General features: G+C 40.4%; 1 protein-coding gene across 2 annotated transcripts in view; it reads right to left on the bottom strand.

The window, feature by feature from the left end:
• The window catches only part of nphp4 (nephronophthisis 4), a 222,810-nt gene that overhangs the window by 111,594 nt on the left and 91,063 nt on the right, over positions 1-20,153 (bottom strand). The window lies entirely within an intron of this gene.

Below are 20,153 nucleotides of genomic sequence, written 5' to 3'. Positions count from 1 at the left end.
CTCTTGTAAGCAGAGAGTGTAGAACTTGCAGAGAGAAAATATGCAAAGAATAAAACATACTGACTCAAAGAAAAAAAATTTTTAAAATTTTTTTTTGTAAATATATGTTCTGATTCACTGTTGTTTTGACATTTTGTGTACCATTTCACTTTTGCACAGAAAAATGATTTGATGCTAGAAAAATGATTTGATGCTGGAAAAATTATTCACCCCTAGTTTAGACGCACTGTAAAGCCTAAACAAAACAGTATTTTAGATTGTGATTGGTACTGGGGAAGCTTCTTTGAAACTGTAGCTACCCAAACAACTTCTTATAACTGAAAGCAATTAAATTACAATTAGGGCAGTGTTACTTACTCCTGGTGCTGGGGGAACCCAGCACTGTTCCTTTTGGATGTCACCCTTACAGTATATCGTCACTTTTATACACAGTTCAATCGTAAAGCTCCTACTGATGCGCTTGTGTTAAATAAGCGAGACATCTAAAATGTTCAGTGTTAAGATTTTCCAAGATTAGGATGGAAAACCACTGAAATAGGTGACCAAATTACAGTACGTCTCAACAGTAACAGCCTTAAACTTAAACAGATAAACAAATTATTTTATACTGCATATATAACTAATAAGTTAGTTACAGTTTATATAACAGTGAAGAATAGCACTATTTAACTTAACATTTTAGTTTTTTAAATTTTGTGCAGGGACTTGAATCTGTAAATCTTTTTTTAACCAGTTCGTTTATAGAAATTATGTGAACAGATTCTCTAGAATGAACAGTTAATGCAGCTGTATATAAAAAAAACAGTGGTCCCCAAACAAAAAACAATAATATAGCATTTTTTATGCTAGGTGCTTTACTGGCATCTACAGATCTATGAAGAACCTTTTAACATCCATGGAATTTTTCCATTGTACAAGAAAGGTTCTTTAGATCAGAGGTCCCCAACCCCCAGGTCGCGACCCAGTAGCGGGCCGTGGAAGAGTTGCAACTCGGTCACAAGAACATTCTGGAAAACATTTATATATACAGGTCCTTCTCAAAAAATTAGCATATTGTGATAAAGTTCATTATTTTCCATAATGTAATGATAAAAATTAAACTTTCATATATTTTAGATTCATTGCACACCAACTGAAATATTTCAGGTCTTTTATTGTTTTAATACTGATGATTTTGGCATACAGCTCATAAAAACCCAAAATCCCTGTCTCAAAAAATTAGCATATCATGAAAAGGGTCTCTAAACGAGCTATTAACCTAATAATCTGAATCAACTAATTAACTCTAAACACCTGCAAAAGATTCCTGAGGCTTTTAAAAACTCCCAGCCTGTTTCATTACTCAAAACCGCAATCATGGGTAAGACTGCGACCTGACTGCTGTCCATAAGGCCATCATTGACACCCTCAAGCAAGAGGGTAAGACACAGAAAGAAATTTCTGAACAAATAGGCTGTTCCCAGAGTGCTGTATCAAGGCACCTCAGTGGGAAGTCTGTGGGAAGGAAAAAGTGTGGCAAAAAACGCTGCACAACGAGAAGAGGTGACCGGACCCTGAGGAAGATTGTGGAGAAGGACCGATTCCAGACCTTGGGGGACCTGCGGAAGCAGTGGACTGAGTCTGGAGTAGAAACATCCAGAGCCACCGTGCACAGCCGTGTGCAGGAAATGGGCTACAGGTGCCGCATTCCCCAGGTCAAGCCACTTTTGAACCAGAAACAGCGGCAGAAGCGCCTGACCTGGGCTACAGAGAAGCAGCACTGGACTGTTGCTCAGTTTTGCATGTCATTCGGAAATCAAGGTGCCAGAGTCTGGAGGAAGACTGGGGAGAAGGAAATGCCAAAATGCCTGAAGTCCAGTGTCAAGTACCCACAGTCAGTGATGGTCTGGGGTGCCATGTCAGCTGCTGGTGTTGGTCCACTGTGTTTTATCAAGGGCAGGGTCAATGCAGCTAGCTAGCAGGAGATTTTGGAGCACCTCATGCTTCCATCTGCTGAAAAGCTTTATGGAGATGAAGATTTAATTTTTCAGCACGACCTGGCACCTGCTCACAGTGCCAAAACCACTGGTAAATGGTTTACTGACCATGGTATTACTGTGCTCAATTGGCCTGCCAACTCTCCTGACCTGAACCCCATAGAGAATCTGTGGGATATTGTGAAGAGAAAGTTGAGAGACGCAAGACCCAACACTCTGGATGAGCTTAAGGCCGCTATCGAAGCATCCTGGGCCTCCATAACACCTCAGCAGTGCCACAGGCTGATTGCCTCCATGCCACGCCGCATTGAAGCAGTCATTTCTGCAAAAGGATTCCCGACCAAGTATTGAGTGCATAACTGAACATAATTATTTGAAGGTTGACTTTTTTTTGTATTAAAAACACTTCTTTTATTGGTCGGATGAAATATGCTAATTTTTTGAGACAGGAATTTGGGGTTTTCATGAGCTGTATGCCAAAATCATCAGTATTAAAACAATAAAAGACCTGAAATATTTCAGTTGGTGTGCAATGAATCTAAAATATATGAAAGTTTAATTTTTATCATTACATTATGGAAAATAATGAACTTTATCAGAATATGCTAATTTTTTGAGAAGGACCTGTAGCTATGCCACTGTATTATTTTTTGTGCGTTTCCCCTTAAAGAGCCACTATCCACATTTACACAGGGGATGATTTCAGAAAACATTGGCTCAACAATTACAAGTTTAGCTAATATTAACATGAGTGTGAAACAAGCATCAATGTCAGTGCATGAAGAGCATTAACTCATTGAGATTGCAAATCACAATGGGCTGAAAAGTATGTTTCAGATATCCTCCATTGCAAGCTTCTGGATTAAACACAAATATGGCTGTTAAATGTTTTCTGCACTGACAGCCATTAAAACAAAGTTACGGAGCAGACTGGACATTTGCAACACACTTCGAGTCACACTTTCACACATCCCTCCTCATTGGGATCGTATTATTGCAGGGAAACAAGACAAGGGCTCCGACTGATTGAGTGTTATGGGGAGTTGTAATGTTGCATTTTAGTTTGTTATTGTATGCAGTTTATGGAGATGTAATTTGACGATTTCATTTCAAATATTCTGTTGGCCCAAGAGAACATTTTTTGAAATGAAACTAGTGCTATAAAAAATGTTGGAGTTCTTTAAGAACAGTTCACTGAAAGTTTCTTTGCAAAACCTTTGACTTTTAATGTACATTGCTACTTGTTGGAAAAAGTAGCTTGTAAAAAAAATTGCACGGTTTTGAAAACAGCTAAACAACTAGCAAACTACTGCGCAGCGCCACTGACCTGGCCCTGCGCGCCACAAAGACCGAAGCCCAGGCCATTGGAAGAAGCATGGCCAGCCTGGTAGTTTTAGAGCGCCACCTGTGGTTTAACCTAGCGGAGATAAAGGACGCAGACAAGACTGCTTTCCTGGACTCTCCCCGCGGTGAAGGGTTGCGACTTCGCTGAGCGTTTCACTGAAGCACAGAAGTCTTCGCAGGCCATGCGACACTTCATGCCTAAACGCTCCAGTTTGGCTTCAGGTCGCCCAAGGAACGCGCCAACCCAACAGCCAGCCAGACCAGCGCCGTCGGTCTCTCAGCCCCGCCCAGCGGCTGAAACCAAGCGGCACTCACAACCAGCTAAACAACACCAGGGCCCCCGGCCTAGAATGACGCTGGACCCTGAGCCTCGGAAGCCATTCTAGTCCAAGGACAGAAAGGAAGAGGAGGGGGTCAAAACTTGCTGCGGCCGGACCACCCTTGAAAAGAGCTCACATGCTTCCCCAGCCCCCTTTTCAGGGGTGGAAATGTGTTCAGGTGGCTGGAAATGTGATTGCAGTCAAAAGGCTTGTTCTGACTCACGCACCCTTGCAAACAAACGTTGTTTTAACAGCGGCAAAAATAAAGCACAAAAATTCTCAGAAAAAGAGCACTTATCCTTTTCAAAACACCTGGGTGGCTGGGCCCGCCCCCAGATTTTACTCAGCCCCTAGTCGCTCGGGCCAAGGCCTGGGAAGCCATCTCCCATGTGTCAAAATGGGTGCTGAACACAATAAAACGAAGTTACTCGCTCTAATTCGCTCGCAGACCTCCGCGCTTTCATGCCGTGGTCAGCACATCGGTTAGGAGCAACATGGGTCACGTCCTCCGCACCGAAGTGTTAAACCTGCTAACAAAAGGGGCTGTGGAAACAGTTCCCCCTTCACAGAGCGAGGCAGGCTTCTACAGCCGTTACTTCCCCGTCCCGAAAAAGGATGGCGCTTTGCCTTGATGCCTTGAGTTTGGGCCCAACGACTCCAAAGTCGTCCTCAAACTGAGTACCCAAGGTGCTCTCAACTCCGTTCAGAGCCCAGGTCATTTCACTATCTGCCCATCCCCTTTCGGAAGACGATAGCAAAATTAAGTTCTGCCCCGTTCATGCAGTCGGAACAGATCTTTGTATGCTTCGGCGGCCGCACCAGGGGGCTCCCGGTCAAGAAGCAAAGATTGTCACATTGGATAGTAGACGCTATCTCTTTGGCCCCGTTGGACTTCTGACTTAAAGTTCTACTCTAAGACTCAGGCCTTGCAGGCTCAGACGGGAGTTCAGAGTGAAGTCGTCATCTAAAATAGCACGGCATGATTGAATTTGGGCTCCCATAGCGTCTTGCAGACGCAATACGAGTGAACCGTTTGCGACAGGGAACGTACTCGGTTACTCACCTAACCTCGGTACCCTGAGAATAACGGGAACAAGTATTGCGTAGACGTCAGTGCTATTAAGCTTCACATCCATGTATTGTCTATGGCGAAATGGGCCGCTTTTATAGTCAGTAGCTCCACCCATTTTGGTGGGCTCAGCTTGCTGGTGGCGGGACGTGCCCTGATAGGTTTGCGCAGCCACGCCGCCTCGCCATAGGTTCGTGCAGTTCCCACAGCCCAGCCAATCAGCACGCTTATAGCTCTGCACTAAGCTGGCTTTAGAGCTGCACTGCGTCTTAAAATAAAGGCTTCAATATTCTCGAGAAAAGGAGTTTTCCCATAGTGTCTAGCAGACGCAATACTCGTTCCCGTTATTCTCAGGGAACCAAGGTTATGTGAGTAACCAAGTACGTTAATAGTTTCAGTTAGTTTTCCCCCAGCACTGAAGTAACGACTTCAAAACTGTCCAAGCAAAATCCAGAAAAGGTCTGAAAGTTGTAACACAAGTTGTCAATGCCCCTTACAGTTACGTAATAAACCATCACAGATACGTGCACCCCAGTCTCTGAAAACTGTCACCAGTATCTAAATATTGGGGATGCAACTCCATGACCAGCGGCTGTCTTTGTAAGTCAGTGTCCATGCATCAATTAAATGACAGCCTGCTGCCATTGTGTGAAGACTCTTGGCAGACACCGGGTATATCGGCTCTGAGACGGTGTGGCAGCAGCAGTCAGATGTTATTAATTACAGCATTACAGAGGATCTGTAAAAGAAGGTATGGGACTAACAGCTTTTCTCTCACACTTCTCCTCAGGGTGAGAGTCGCATCTATCTGCTCAGGCCTCCCATTCACCGCTCCTCCAATTAGCATATCAATTGTGTGCAGCGTTTTATATGCAGGCCTAAAAGAAGCAGTTCGCATGTATCCCACTTTACGCCATGAATCACACAGATACTGCGGCGACCATCAGAGTACCTCTAAAATCCTTCCTTTAAGTGGACGTAATGCAATTTGTGCCCCGTTCACGGCCTAATAGGTAAGATCTGCCCATTTCCATGAGTCTGATGGGTTCTTGCCAGTGATATAGATGTGAATGATGACTCGAGAGGGACATTTCATTTGATATTTTAGTACGATAAATAAATTGAGACTAAATATATTTCTGTAAAATGTCAGCAACTATTTAAACACAAAGCTAAACCCAAAAAATGGATAGCTTAACCAAAAATTAACATTCTGTTATCATTTACTCACCCTCATGTCGTTCCAAACATGTATGACTTTCTTTTTTCCGTAGAACACAAAAGGAGAAGTTTAGTGGAAAGTTCATGCTGCTCTTCTGATTTGTAATATCATTTCACAATATTACTGTCTTTACTGACTTTACTTTAACATTAGAAAAAAAATTTACTGACCCCAACTTTTGAACAATAGACCAACGCTACTTTTGCATCATCGAAGGGCAACGCCCCTTTTTGGGGGAAAGCAACCGGATTCCTCTGAGAACAGAACTCGCTCTAGATCTGCAAAGTTTCTTGATAGCAAAAATGGCACAAAAATACTTTGCTGGCACAAAAGCACTTTGCTGGCACAAAAGCACTTTGCTGGCCGAGGACCGTGAGCGGTAATTAAAGAAGCTACTGGATATGGGGTTACAGTGGTGTCCCTTTGAAATGGTCGAAAACTGGATTAATGACCCCACGCGGTGGCCAAATATGGACTATTCAGACATCTATTACTATCTCGTGGAATCTATTTTTTTGTCATTAACACACTCACAGTATGACAAACTACTAGACGATGAGGCCATGTCACTTGGATCATATTCAACTTGATTTAAGCTATTAACATAGTTTTGTTGTCGACTAAGTTAGCTATACTAGTTAGAAAGACGAAGCTGCTCTCACTAGGCACACTACCTTGGCTGTTAACTGATTTTACTGTTGAAATAGTGGCAGGCTAGGACTAAAGTGGACTTGGCTGGTTTCTGCTTGTGTCTAGAAAGTGCTAGGACTTTGAAAGTTGTAAAAAGGTTTACAGTGTACGGCAAAAAATGTTGCGTTGGTCTATATGATCCTAACAAATTATTTCTCTATTCTGCGTTCACTTGCAAAACTTTTGAATTGCCCGAGAAAGTTTTATTTGGTCATAAAATTCCTATGAAAAATTTCCCTGAGAAACTTTGGAGAATGAAAATAAAGAGCTGGGAGGAAATATATAGCCTATATCAACACAAAAGTTATGCAAGTAAACGCAAAACCTATTATGGCCTAATCTTTCCTGGCATCTCATCTTTTCCCATCACTTTAGGTTTGGTTAACATCTTTAATCATTTCAAAAGCTATGTTGAACGAACAGAGGCATGGTCTGAGATAATAGTGTATTTACTGGTGTTGAATTCTCGGAAGATGAAGAAAATATCCGTCAGATAAAAAAAAAATTCTTCACCAAAATAAAAAAACGCCACAATGGAACATCCCTCATGGCCTCATCTTCTAGTTTGTCATACTGTGAGTGTGTTAATGACAAAGAAATAGACTACTTACTTGGTGATTCCACGAGATAGTGGTAGATGTCTGAATAGTCCGGCAAAGAGAGTGTGTATGTTGTGCCATTTTTGCTATCAAGAAACTTTGCAGATCTAGAGCGAGTTCTGTTCTCAGAGGAATCCGTTTGTTTTCCCCAAAAAAGGGGCGTTACCCTTCGATGACGCAAAAGTAGCGTTGGTCTATAATGTAATTATTCACATTTATATCACTAGCAAGAACCCAGAGGAGGAGAGCATTCAGTAGTTTCGTGAGCTACCAGGGATATAACAATAATATTCACGATACGGTAAAGCACCAAATCATTCAATACGTACCAAACCAAACACTTGTTATGGAAAAGCCTATATTGATCAATGAATTTCTGACTTGTTGGTGGTTGTGGCCCTGTAAGGTACAGCCGTTTTTGATGCCTTCTAAGGCTTACTTTTGGTCAACAGTCTCAAATCACCTGTGGGAGATATGACAAATCTGAGGTCCAATTATCTGGAAGAACACTGTGAATCGCTTTGGTGCAACAAGCAGAGAGAAATAGAGTACTCCAGGGACACTATATTCAGCAATTATTTATTTCAGTGTTCTCAGTCGAGAGAGATAATTAAGTAATTAAATCACTTAGCGATGTGCCTGTTTTTAGCAAATACATGTAACACGAAGCCCTAAGGTGATGCAGCCCAGCGCAACGTTCGCTTGCGTGACAGCGGAAGGTCGGTGGGATGGCTTACAGGCTCTGCAGGACAGACAGCACACCTTAATGTGGGAATTAACAGTCCCACTTTGAGGAACACAGGGATTAAAACTTCAGGTCATGGAATCTATTGCCTTAATACTCAAAACAGTTGTGTTGCTTAACATCCTTATAGAAACTGTGATACCTTTTTTCCTTATTCTTTGATTGCCTTAATACTCAAAACAGTTGTGTTGCTTGACATCCTTATAGAAACTGTGATACCTTTTTTCCTTATTCTTTGACGAATCTAAAGTTTAAAAGACAAATAGAATTGTAACAACGTAAAAGTCTTTAATCCATCTTTAATTAGTTTTAAGAAACTAAAAATAAAATATTACTGACCCCAAACATTTAAGTGTATATTTTAATCATAATGTAAATAGTAAATATTCAAAAAAAAAAAAATAATAAACAAAATGGTTCTTTAATGATTTTTTTTTTTTTAAATAGAGTACTGACTTCACATTCTCCAGGCCTCAAAGCAGCACCATGTGCCTTCAGTAGGTTTACTTCTCTCTTTATCCATGGGTTCTTATTAGTATTTTTCATCACTTTGTTATCTGTGTCAATCCTTTCCATTAAAAACCAAATTAGCAGTAACAAACAAGAAGCTGAGCCACTAACCACACAGTGATGAGACAAGTATATGTCACCATGGCTTAAATCCTATCAAATGAGCTTTGTGTATGAGTGTGAATGTATATCACTGCCAATTTACTCCCTAGGGAATGATAGGGAGTGACGTATGTGTGTCAGAAGCAGCATACACTCTGCTCACTGCAACAAGTTGATAACAATATAATGATATATAATTAGTCCAATATGCTTTGACGCTGAACCTAACAACACACTCTACTTTAAACACAAACAGGCAGTTTGTGTACTGCATGAGTGTACTGTGTTACAGATTTTAAGAGATAGCTCACCCCCCACACAATTGTTTTTACTCATCCTTGTGTAATACATCCTAAAATATGTGCTGTGCCGCTAATAAATCAAAGATAAAATATAATAGAGTAACCGAAGCTTGTCAAATACATATTAACAGGCATAATTAAGCATGAAAATAAGGAAATATATATGCCAAACAATTTAAATCATTGAATATGATACTTTTATGGTTTCTATACCTAATTTATATTTAAAAATGACAAATGCAATGAAAACAGAAGTATCAGTATCGGCGAGTATCAAAAATGAAAGTACAGGCCTAGCTCGTGAAAAAGTGGTATCGGTGCATCCCAAGTACTTAAAGAGATAGTTTTTTGACACGTAAATTTTGTCGTAATTTACTCACCCTCAAGTTGTTCCAAACCTGTATGAGTTTCTTTCTTCCGTTTAACCCAAAAATTTATTTTAAAGAATCTTGGTAACCAGACAGTAGACAGCACCCATTGACTTCCATAGTTTTTTTAGGAAGTCTGGTAACCAACATTTTTTTAAATATTATTTTGGGTGAGTAAGGGCAAAACTTTACCAATGTAGTACCTTCAATGACACTTTTGTTCACTTTGATGATACTTTTCAGTCATAATGAAGATTGAAAAGTCCAATCCTCATTCACTCCCATTATATAGAAAGTTTGACAGAAGAAAAAAAGTGTGCCACACAAGTTTGGAAAGACATGAGGGTGAGTAAATAACGACAGTATTTTCATTTTTACCTACTACTTTTAAAAAGATATGTTGGATGGACAGAAAGTCAGGAACTAGACAGAAAGGCAAAGGATAAAGCGAATAAGATAAGCATGGAAAACGAGCCTGTCTGTAGCTTATCTTAACACATCGGCTACAGAAATATCTTATTTCTGTTTCATACTCTTGTCCTTTTTTTCCTCTCACTCTCCTTTTTTGTCTGCTCTCTGTGCTGTCACAGATTTTGCTTCCTGTGCCCAAAATATGAATATTTTAGAGCTAAGAAGCTTAAAGGGAACAATGAAATGGCCTGAAGTTAAATCATACCCCATTTCCAGCTTCACAGAGCAAAAGCGTGTGGCTGAGTGAGAGAGAGACTGAAGGAGAAGGAAAGCGAGGGAGGAGAATCTTTTCTGAGTGATGAATACAGCGCAGTGTATCTCACAGTAATGACAACGCTTATCCTCTTTCATTGGCCTCTGTTTCTCATCTGTGAAATTTCTGGACTCTGCAGGTCATGCATCATCTAGCCCAACGTCCGCGACAACAGGCCCTTTAAAAAACAAGGCCAGCAACAAGGATGGAGGAATATTACTGTGAATTGAACAAAAAGCACAAAAGATGAGAGGTTTAAATCGAAAGGTTTAAAGCAAAAGTTTATTCTAAGACTTAGTACCAAAGTAGAAGAAAAAAAACATAATGGCTGTTTTTATTTTCCATCTGTTTATCTGGTTGTCTCACACTAAGGCATTTCTCTTTGGAAGATCAAGTTTGCACGCAAAAAAAGAGAGCTGGTTAAGTCCCCTCACTCAAAGTTCTGTATTTATTTCTTGGTTTTTGGGGGGGTATTTTAGTTTGCAGGGAATATACGTGCTCCCATTGGCATCACAAGCAGCAAATTCAGCCTCAAACCAAAATGTCTTTGATGTTTTTGATGGTGGAATCAGAACAGAAGACTTAAAAATAGAAACAGTTGCGTTTGAATCTCCATGAAAGACTTCAATGCTTTCTAAAAGAATATAACTTATTTAACTCATGTGTGGGTTGGATCACAATGTCATGCCGTAAAATGACAACCGACTTTTCTCTTATTTCACCTCAGTCTTGATAGACAGTATTTTTTAAATAAAGGTTGTTACAAAGGTCATTCAAATAAAAAGGTAGGACTTTCGCAAGTACCACTTTCACTTTGACAATACTCACGATTAACTGTCACCAATATGAACAAAAGCACTAACAACTCCATTAACAATAAGTATAGATGATTAAATCTGGCTCAGCAAGTTGATTTTAAAGAATATTCTATGTTGAATACTCTGGTTCAGGCGAGTGATTGGGAAGGTCATTTAAACCAAATATAGGAATAATAGTAGCAAGAAAAGACAAGCTCTAGAGGGGTGAGGGTCACCGTCCCATTCAGACTCAAAAATTGAAGAAGTTTTTTTTCCCCTGAAAAATAAAATTGGTTTCTGAAGGTTATTTCTCTGTAGTGAGCAGATTAAATGAATAGAATGTCTGTTATTTTGGGGAGGAGGGGGCGTGACTGGAGTGTCATCAGCATTTATTTAATACCAGTGGGCTGATGATCGAGGGAAGAGGTTTCATAGTTTCATCCGTTGAGGAGTGACTAATTTTATTAATGCAAAATTATACACCAAATAAAAATTAGTTTTTTAAAGAAAGCAATTATACACCAAATTATTATTTTCAAGAACAGAACAGTATGCCTGTGTCACCATTATGTTTAGTTTTGTTCATGGACTTTCAGTTTGTTCATTGTCATGTATTTCCTTGTTCAGATTCCCGCCACTCATCTGTCTCCTTGGTGACCATCCTTATTAGTTCATATGTGTCAGCTGTGTGTAATTAATCAACCTCGGTTGTGTTCACTACTTCAGTTGTTCCTTTTCCTGCACTGAACAGCTCGTTCCACGCATCATACATCATTACGTCACTGCGCCATTTCTAAGTCATTGCACATGCACAGTCCACTCCTTTCAGATTTGGTTTTCAATCCGATCAAGTGTTTACATGTTCTCTCGATCGGATTAGAAAAGCAATAAACCACCCCTTTCAATCCGAGCGAAATTCCATTCGTATCGAGCTAAATCGGATTGATTGAGGTTTTTACATGAAGGCTTTTCAGTCCGATTGAGCGGTCAATCCGATTACTAACGGCTTATTTGGTTGCATGTAAACGTAGACTGTTGCCCTTCCTGTCCTAGTACTATTTGTATTACCCTCATTAAACTTCGTATTGGAACTTTATTCTTCATCTTCGTCTGCCTTCCTACAACCACCCGTGACACCCCGGTCCCCTCTAATGTAGGGTTGTAACGGTATGAGATTTTCACGGTATGATAATAGTCTCAGAAAATATCACGGTTTCACGGTTTACGGTATTAAACAATGATTATTATTATCAGCTGCAATGAACCTTAAATTAATGAAAACTGATAGGGTTTTTATGTTGAACATATTGTTTATTAAAACAAACTTTTTTAATCTACCTTTTGAAAAAATAAGAAAGAAAAAATAAACCTGCAGATCTCCCATTTGAACAAACATGTTTGATCAATTGAATTAATAAAATTCTTAATTTATTAATTATTATTTAAGATAATTTTAATTTTGACAGGTTGTACTAAACTCCTATGAGTTTCAGTCAGAGTGTATTTGACAATGATTATTTTCAACAAAATTATGAAATGCTCATTTAGTTCTCTCAGAGCAGCTCTGGATATGTTCATGTGTTCACGTCCTTATATAGTGAGTGAGACGGCAGACGCTTTAAATACCATGAGCGTCCCACATACTTGAGTATATACTAGGTGAAACGGTGCTGCTCATTCACACAGACACGGTGAACAAGCAGAATATAGATTTACAGTTTTTTGCGCTGTTTAATAGACACACTCATATAGCGATTTTATTTATTGCACAGCTATATTTTAGATTTATTCATCCATCTATCAAATCGCGCATTTTACGTGACATCTGCGTTATATTGTAAATTCCCTCAGCAACACGTAAATAATACGGCCTTAAGTTATAAATGGAACTTTATCTGCAGGGAGGGAAGGTGTTCGCGAATATGGGAGAACATATTTGACATATTTCCTCATTTTGCAGCCACTCTTCGTCCATATTTCTGGACACAACTGGATATCAATCTTCAAGGAAAAACCCACGTTCGTTTTTCGGATACCCAAAATATTCCCACACTGCAGATTTTAACTTTTTTTTTCGAAGAATTCGCAGCCTCAGTCTCAGACATTTTCTCCAGTGCACATGTATAGGTGGAGTAGTCAAGTGGAAATAAGTTGCATATGCGCATTTGAGATCTGCTTTAATTTTTTTTCCAAAACCGTGGATAAGCAAATGTTCACGATATGATAATCGTACAAGTCAATATCGCGATAAACCGCCATACCGGTATACCGTTACAACCCTACTCTAATGCCAGATATGCGTATTTTAAAAAGATTACATAAAATAGATTTTTTTGTTTAGATGATTTCAAAAATAAAGAATTACTTATAAATTAAAATGACATTTTAATTGAAAACTTATTAACTATCAAAAACACATCACATAATGACGCAGCCGTTAGTTTCTTTAATCAATACTCAATTGCATTATAGTGGCAGCAAACTATACTTGTGGAGTTGACGGGGAGCATGAACAATTTACATAACTCTGACACAAAAAAAATCTTTGGTCAGCAAGTCCTCAGTTCTTTGAAAATCATAAAAGAGTCTCACTAAGCTATTGACTTCTGCGAAATGGCAATGTGGTCGAAAGAACTCAGAGTCAAGGGTAAGTCAGAGAACAAAGACAAGCTTCCTTATATTAATTTGAATCTGCACCCCAGCTCTTCCCGCATAATAGACTTTTAATGGATTTCATAAAATGTACAATAAAATTTATTGGGATTTATTGACAAATGACTTGTGAAAGAGCCGGGAATAAAGAAGTAATTATTTAGGGTATAAACATTGACAAAATCTGTAAATGCTCAAATAACCAAGAAACAATTACCATTAACCCTTAAAGGTGCAAGTAATGATTTGTACTGAAAAACACGTCATTAGTGAAGAGATATTGTTGCCAGAGGGAGGGGAAGATTACGAGGTCACATGAATTTTAAACATATTGGATAATAAACACTGAAAAACAAGAATTGTATATTTGGATTTCATATTGACTTAAAACTGTGACAAATAATTTAATAACATGGTGAAATTATATTAGTTTATACCACACCTAAGTGCTCAGATGAGGTTTTGTGATTTCAGTGCACATCTTAAAGTTTAGTAGCGCTTGAAAAGCGGTTTTATCACAAACTGTATGTTCCATATGATGCTTATGAGCATACCAGCATGCCTTCAGAAAGAGCCGAATAAATGCAGTTATATACCATATCTCAGGCTTTAAAAGATTGTGTGTGTGTGTGTGTGTGTGTGTGTGTGTGTGTGTGTGTGTGTGTGTGTGTGTGTGTGTGTGTGTGTGTGTGTGTGTGTGTGTGTGTGTGTGTGTGTGTGTGTGTGTGTGTGTCCCACACTGAGAGAGTGTGCTGGCTCAAACTGTGATGAGTCATGCAGGAAGTGTAACAGCAGTATCATTAGCATGTTATCCACATCCGCCCACTCAGCCTCTCTCTCTCTCTCTCTCTCTCTCTCACACACACACACACACACACACACATACACACACACATACACACACACACACACACACACACACAGCTTTCAATTGTTGCAGCTGACAAACACCTCTCATTGATGATGCTAATCATTGCCCTCTGCTAAGCAGTACATCAACAAAAGACACAATTCCAGAGATGTACAAAATATACAAACGCAGATGCCAAACACAAAATTGTTCTGCACCAATGTGACAAAATAGTTCAAACCTCCAGCTACCAACCTTTTTTAATTGGTTGGTGCAATCGAGCAATCGATGGCTCCTGTTTGATCGATTGCTCCTGTCTGCCTTGTTGCTGGTCTGCGTCTATAAGCTCCGTATAGTTTTCTGTTTGAATCTCTATTTTACCATCATTCCTTGCTGTTCTTATTTGCTAAATTTGACTTATACGTACTTTAAATAAATCCGCCCCGCAAGATTACTGCTATAAACATGAGCCTCATCTGAAAGGCAAAGGGAGAGGTGTTGCTGTAATTTATTGTAATTTCTTCAGAATTACTGAGAAGTCTAGTTTTAAACATAATTCTTCTGAAGTGTTGTTGCTTAATGTAACACTATCTAGGGTAAATTATCAATCACGTTTGAGATTTGTGCTGGCTACTGTATACAGGCCACCAGGGTACCATAGAGACTTTATCAAAGAATTTGCTGATTTTCTATCAGAGTTAGTACTGGCTGCAGATAAAGTCCTATTGGAGTTAGACAACACGTGTCAGGACCTACTCGTTGTTATCATACTTTTGGGTTTTTGGCTCAGTTTAGCTCCTCCTAAATGGCACAAGGCAGCCCCAGCTCAAAGGAGGAAGCTGGTAGTCAACAAGGTGTGAAAGCAGGAGGAGAGGATGAGGTGTGTAAATGCCAATTCCCAGGCCAGACAGGGAGAATGGATGAGATGGGAGGGTCTGGAACAATGCAAGATGGGCTGGTAAGACCTATGGTCAATGGAACAGAGTAGGATCAGTTTCGTTATCAGGCCAACATATGTGGCCCTATCTTGCACCCGGCGCAAATGACTTTGTACCCTGACGCATGTATCATTCCTATTTTGCACCCGCGCAAAGCGGACTTTTCCCTCCACAGACACATATCGGTTAACTAAGAAATACACTTGCGCTCCCCGGGGCGGTTCAGCGCAAAGAGGAGGCGTGTTCCGGCACAAACTTTCCCTCATGCTATTTTGCTGTTCTATAAAACAATTGCGCCACTGACCAGAAAAAAACTAGTCTAAAGTTAATTGCGCGTTGCGCGTACATTCAGATGCTATTTTAAGCACGCATGCTTGGCCGTAATACAGAGTGTGAACAACGCGCATACACTGTAGATGATTCTCTCATCTAATCAGATGCATTTAACTTTTTGCAAATGATACATTATTATAAGGAAAAATATTAAAACACGAGGGAAATCATTGTTGTATCCATGACGATGGGGAAAATAGTCATAAAGCTTACACATTTACCCAAATAATTATATGCATGTTTAACCGAAGCTAATTTGGGTGGGTTTGTCCATTCCCCAATGTCACTTCTCTTTCTTTTACGGCCCTGACGAGAACATTGATCTCCTCGGCTGTGAACCGATTTTGAAGCGCGCCTGGTAAATGCGCCGTTATAATAATATTGCGCCATGGAACAAGCGCACCTCGTTCATCATGCTCTTAAAGGGAATGTGATATAAAGCTCTTATTGGTTTGTTTCCCGCTACGCCCAAACCACACCTATGAATAATGAAGCGACTTCAGTCCAACCCCTTTTAGATTTGCGCCAGGCGCAAGAGGCATTTATCCCGCCGGGAAAATAGCAACAGCGCCGGGATCCGCCACAAAGTTACTTACGCTTTGCGCTTTGACACTTGCGTTTCAGAACGTTAATAGGGGCCCATTATGTTCTTCCATCACCACAGAAGCTAAACCTCTGGGTAGGAGAGGATCCCTCATGTTCTTTGTGTTCATCACCTGCCACATTAAGGCACATTTTGACAAGATGTAAGGTGGCTCTTAGCCAAGGTTTACTTGGCGCCATGACCAGGTACTGCAATGTTTGCCTTAAGCATTGGAAGACAAGCGAAACATGACCAATAAGTTGCCAAGGAAAACATTACACACAGGAGACAATATTCATCCACCCAGGAGAGCAACCACCAAGAAAAGGGTTTAAACCACCCAGGACAACTGGAAGATGCTAGAGACTGGAAAATGCTGGCAGATGTTGATCAATGGCTTACTTTTCCACCTGAGATTGCCACCACTAACCTTCGACCAGATATTGTCTTGTAGTCTGGATCAGCACATCTTGTTTACCTGATAGAATTAACAGTGCCATGGGAGGATGCTGAAGATGAGGTGTATGAGATTAAGAAACTGCGGTATGCTCATCTAGCCACTGAAGCAGAACAGCGAGGATGGAGAGTCCGGGTTTCTCCATTGGAAGTGGGTTGTCGAGGATTTGTGGCACACTCTACAACCCGGTTCCTCAGAGACGTCAGATTTCAACTGGCTGTGGTTGAGACGGAAAGACTCTGGCTGGCTGTGTACAGGCCACCACACTACGGTTTCGAAGAATTCTTGAAAAACTTGAAGAGTCTGTAGGATTATTTGTATAGTTTGCATACTTCTCATAGTTATTACAATCCCGTGTACTGTATTTTGCGTGAATGAGGATTTGTGTTGGACAGATGTTGTTGTTTTGCGGTAGGTAGTACGTCATGCGGAACCGTTGCCACTGAACCTCTATTAACGACGACAGTGGGGCTTCGACAGCCTTAGTCAAACGGGTTGGCGAGCAACCTCAGCAGCAGGAGGGATCTCAAGCACAATAGAAAGAAAGAAACGCTGATGTACAGGTAAGTAAGCTGAGCTGAGTTGAGTGAGGGATGGAGGGTGGTGACTCTGGGACGCCAGAATCACTGTCGAGCCCTCTTGAGGTGTCGTGGGCTAGTCGACGAAACACTGAGGATGGAAGGTGCCCACTTGAAGACCCCAGAGATGTACCGTACTCAGCTCAATCCAGACGATTGTCATGCTGATCCGCATTTTTCCAAATGAAGCGCCGCCTTCCCGAGATGCTTTGCGGGCGCGTTAAAGTCGCGTGACGTCACCCATAGGAATAAAGTGGAGTGCGGCGCGACTGAGGTGTCGCACAGACAAGTGGATCAGTACCGTTAAAGTGTCACAAATGTTAATCAAAGAACAAAGGTAAGAGAGTAAATTACTTACTCAGACACGGAGCCAGGATGATTATTATACCAGTAGCCTGATAATCATGAATGCACTCCGCGCTCTTTTAACACATCTCTGGCGAGCGGCTTCTTCACGCAAAAGAAAAACTCTTCATGAAGTACAGTGAAAATCAGCGATCTATGGCGTTTCCTGATGGATCATGTTTGTTCGTTAACTTCATTTTATACGTGCAACTCACGTAGTCTACAAGGACACTGTCAACGCGCTGACAGAAAGGACCGAGCAGGTAATATTTAATATGAAATAAAGTCTCAACTTTCAAATTTGGTCAGTCAAAGAAAATGAAACAATAAATAGGCCTACCGTTTTGTGGCTCTAATGCGTCGTGACGTGAGAGATTGCCTCAGTTAAAGCCAAGTTCAAATCCACCGACGTTAATCTACTAACTCTCCTGACTGCTTTGTCTGACAAAATATGGTGGATTTTGATTTGTCAGATCGCATCAAACTCCATGCGAAGGATGAATTGATGCTAATTTAAAAGTGAAGTGCACACTGCTGCACCAGCTTTTTATAAGCGATGTAAAAAAAATTGTTTCGTTTTCGTTGTTGCTCCGCACAACCACCAATTATGCATGCCCGTGCAAACGCGCGCATTTTACGTTTGCCTTTAAATTAGTGATTTAAAAGCCCCCGCCGGTGATACCGGTATTTACCGGTGTTGTCACACGTCGATTAACCGGTGGGAAAATATCCTCACTGTCACATCCCAACAAGCCACCCTTAGGAGATATCATTAGGAAGCATGGCATTGGTTTTCACTGTTATGCTGATGATACTCAGCTGTAGGGCTGCATGATTAATCGAATTTTAATCACGATCACGATTTTGGCTTCCCACGATCAAATTCGCGTGATCGAGCGATATTTAAAATACGTCATTCCGTTCACAGAACGCTCCGTATCAAAGTTTTTTTTTTTTTTTTTTTGCAAAGCCAATCTAGCACTCCCTAAACCACTGTCTGATCACGTGCCTTCATGAGCCACAGTGCGCGAGATAGACCGAGTGTGTCTGCGCGCGAGCGACAGAGCACGAGAGAGACCGAGGCCGTTTCTCAACATGCGTTCTAGTCTGTACTTGTGTTCTTGTGGACTTGTGAAACGTCATCAGTCGCTGCCCAAGTACTGTTCCAATTCAAAGTTCACATCTAGCCAAGTCCAGTTCAAATCCCCGGATGTGTTCTTGATCCGCCCCTTTTACCGAGGATGCATAGAGAGGTGACTTGTGCGGACTTGAGACAGCCAGGTATCCCAGAATGTATCTCGCACCAACCAGCAAGCGTCAATAGCAGAGGAGAAAACCCACGTAATATAAAAATACTACTGTTATTGTATCACGAAATGTAATTTTAATAGTGTTTCAGGCGAGAATGTAGTTGTTTAAAGCTCAAATCTGTGGTTTATTTATAAAGATAGCACCTATTTGAAAAATGTATCTGATGTTTTCAGAGTTGTGAATCCAGACGATCACCGGGAGCTCATTAACCCCGATTGGAACAGCTTTTCCTCGGCTAGTCCTTCTCATGTTTGCCGCTGGCTCTGATGTCTATAGTCTAGTGGTTAAACATGAGATATAATATGTCTTGTGTATAAGTTGATTTTGGGTCTCATTAATCTATAGTTTGTTCCATGGCAAATCGTTTTGGCTGTATAATAAAATAAAATGACACAACCCTGTCTTTGTTTGTTAAATGTCAGTTTTAATGATCAAAAATTTTTCACATTTTTAAATGAAAACAAAAAGAAACAGGGTTGTGTTTTATATTTCGTGTTGCTATAAATATATGCAGTGAAGATAATCAATGTGCGTTGCCTGAACCACATTTGTGTGGCCATTAATATGTTTAAGATTTTTTTTTATGAAAAGAGGCAGAGTGGTGTTTTATTACATATTTTGTTTTATTGTTGATGAAAAGAGGCAGAGTTGTAGCCTATTTTATACCATATTTCGTTTTATTGTTGCCTAAAATATACATAAAGAGATAACCGGAGTAGCCAGAGCGTGCTGAGTGACGCGATCAAGAACGCAGCTGTTCAATTTGCAGAATAACCGGACTCGCGTCCTCTCGTCCTCGGTAGTTCATTCTCCTGAGTCGAACTTGGCAAGTCTGAACAACCAAGGACGCAAGTCCGAAGTTTGCGTACTTGGTATTGAGAAACGGCCCGAGTGTCCAAGAGCGTGCTTGACAGTGCGCGAGTGTGTTCGTGCAAGCGACAGCGCGCGAGAGAGAGACCGAGTGTCTGCGCGCGAGAGAGACCAAGTGTGAGCATTAGTAAATTGCATTAGTAAATTGGTACATACTACATAGTAATATATAATTACTATATAAGAGGCATGGAAGTTCGATTAATGGACTCCAATAATCAATACTACAAACGTCTTGTTTTGGACTATTGTTTAATAAATATAAATAATTCAAGCACATAAACTTTCATATAGAGGATTAAATAAGATTCAATTTATCCAGTAAGATTCACAACTAATCACTGACACTGTACCACAACCAGGTTTTAAGTTTCTTAAGCGCCAAATAATGACTCCATTAATCGAACTTCCATAGTTCTGCCTTGAAATGTTCTCATTTGGTTACATTCTGTTATGGAATATTTGTTT

This window comes from Siphateles boraxobius, unplaced genomic scaffold (assembly GCF_051911475.1).
Source record: "Siphateles boraxobius isolate OS27281-9 unplaced genomic scaffold, OSU_SipBor_1 9, whole genome shotgun sequence".
Classification (NCBI taxonomy): domain Eukaryota; kingdom Metazoa; phylum Chordata; class Actinopteri; order Cypriniformes; family Leuciscidae; genus Siphateles; species Siphateles boraxobius.
The sequence above is the reverse complement of the archived record's forward strand: the minus strand, read 5'-3'. Positions and strand labels throughout refer to the sequence as shown.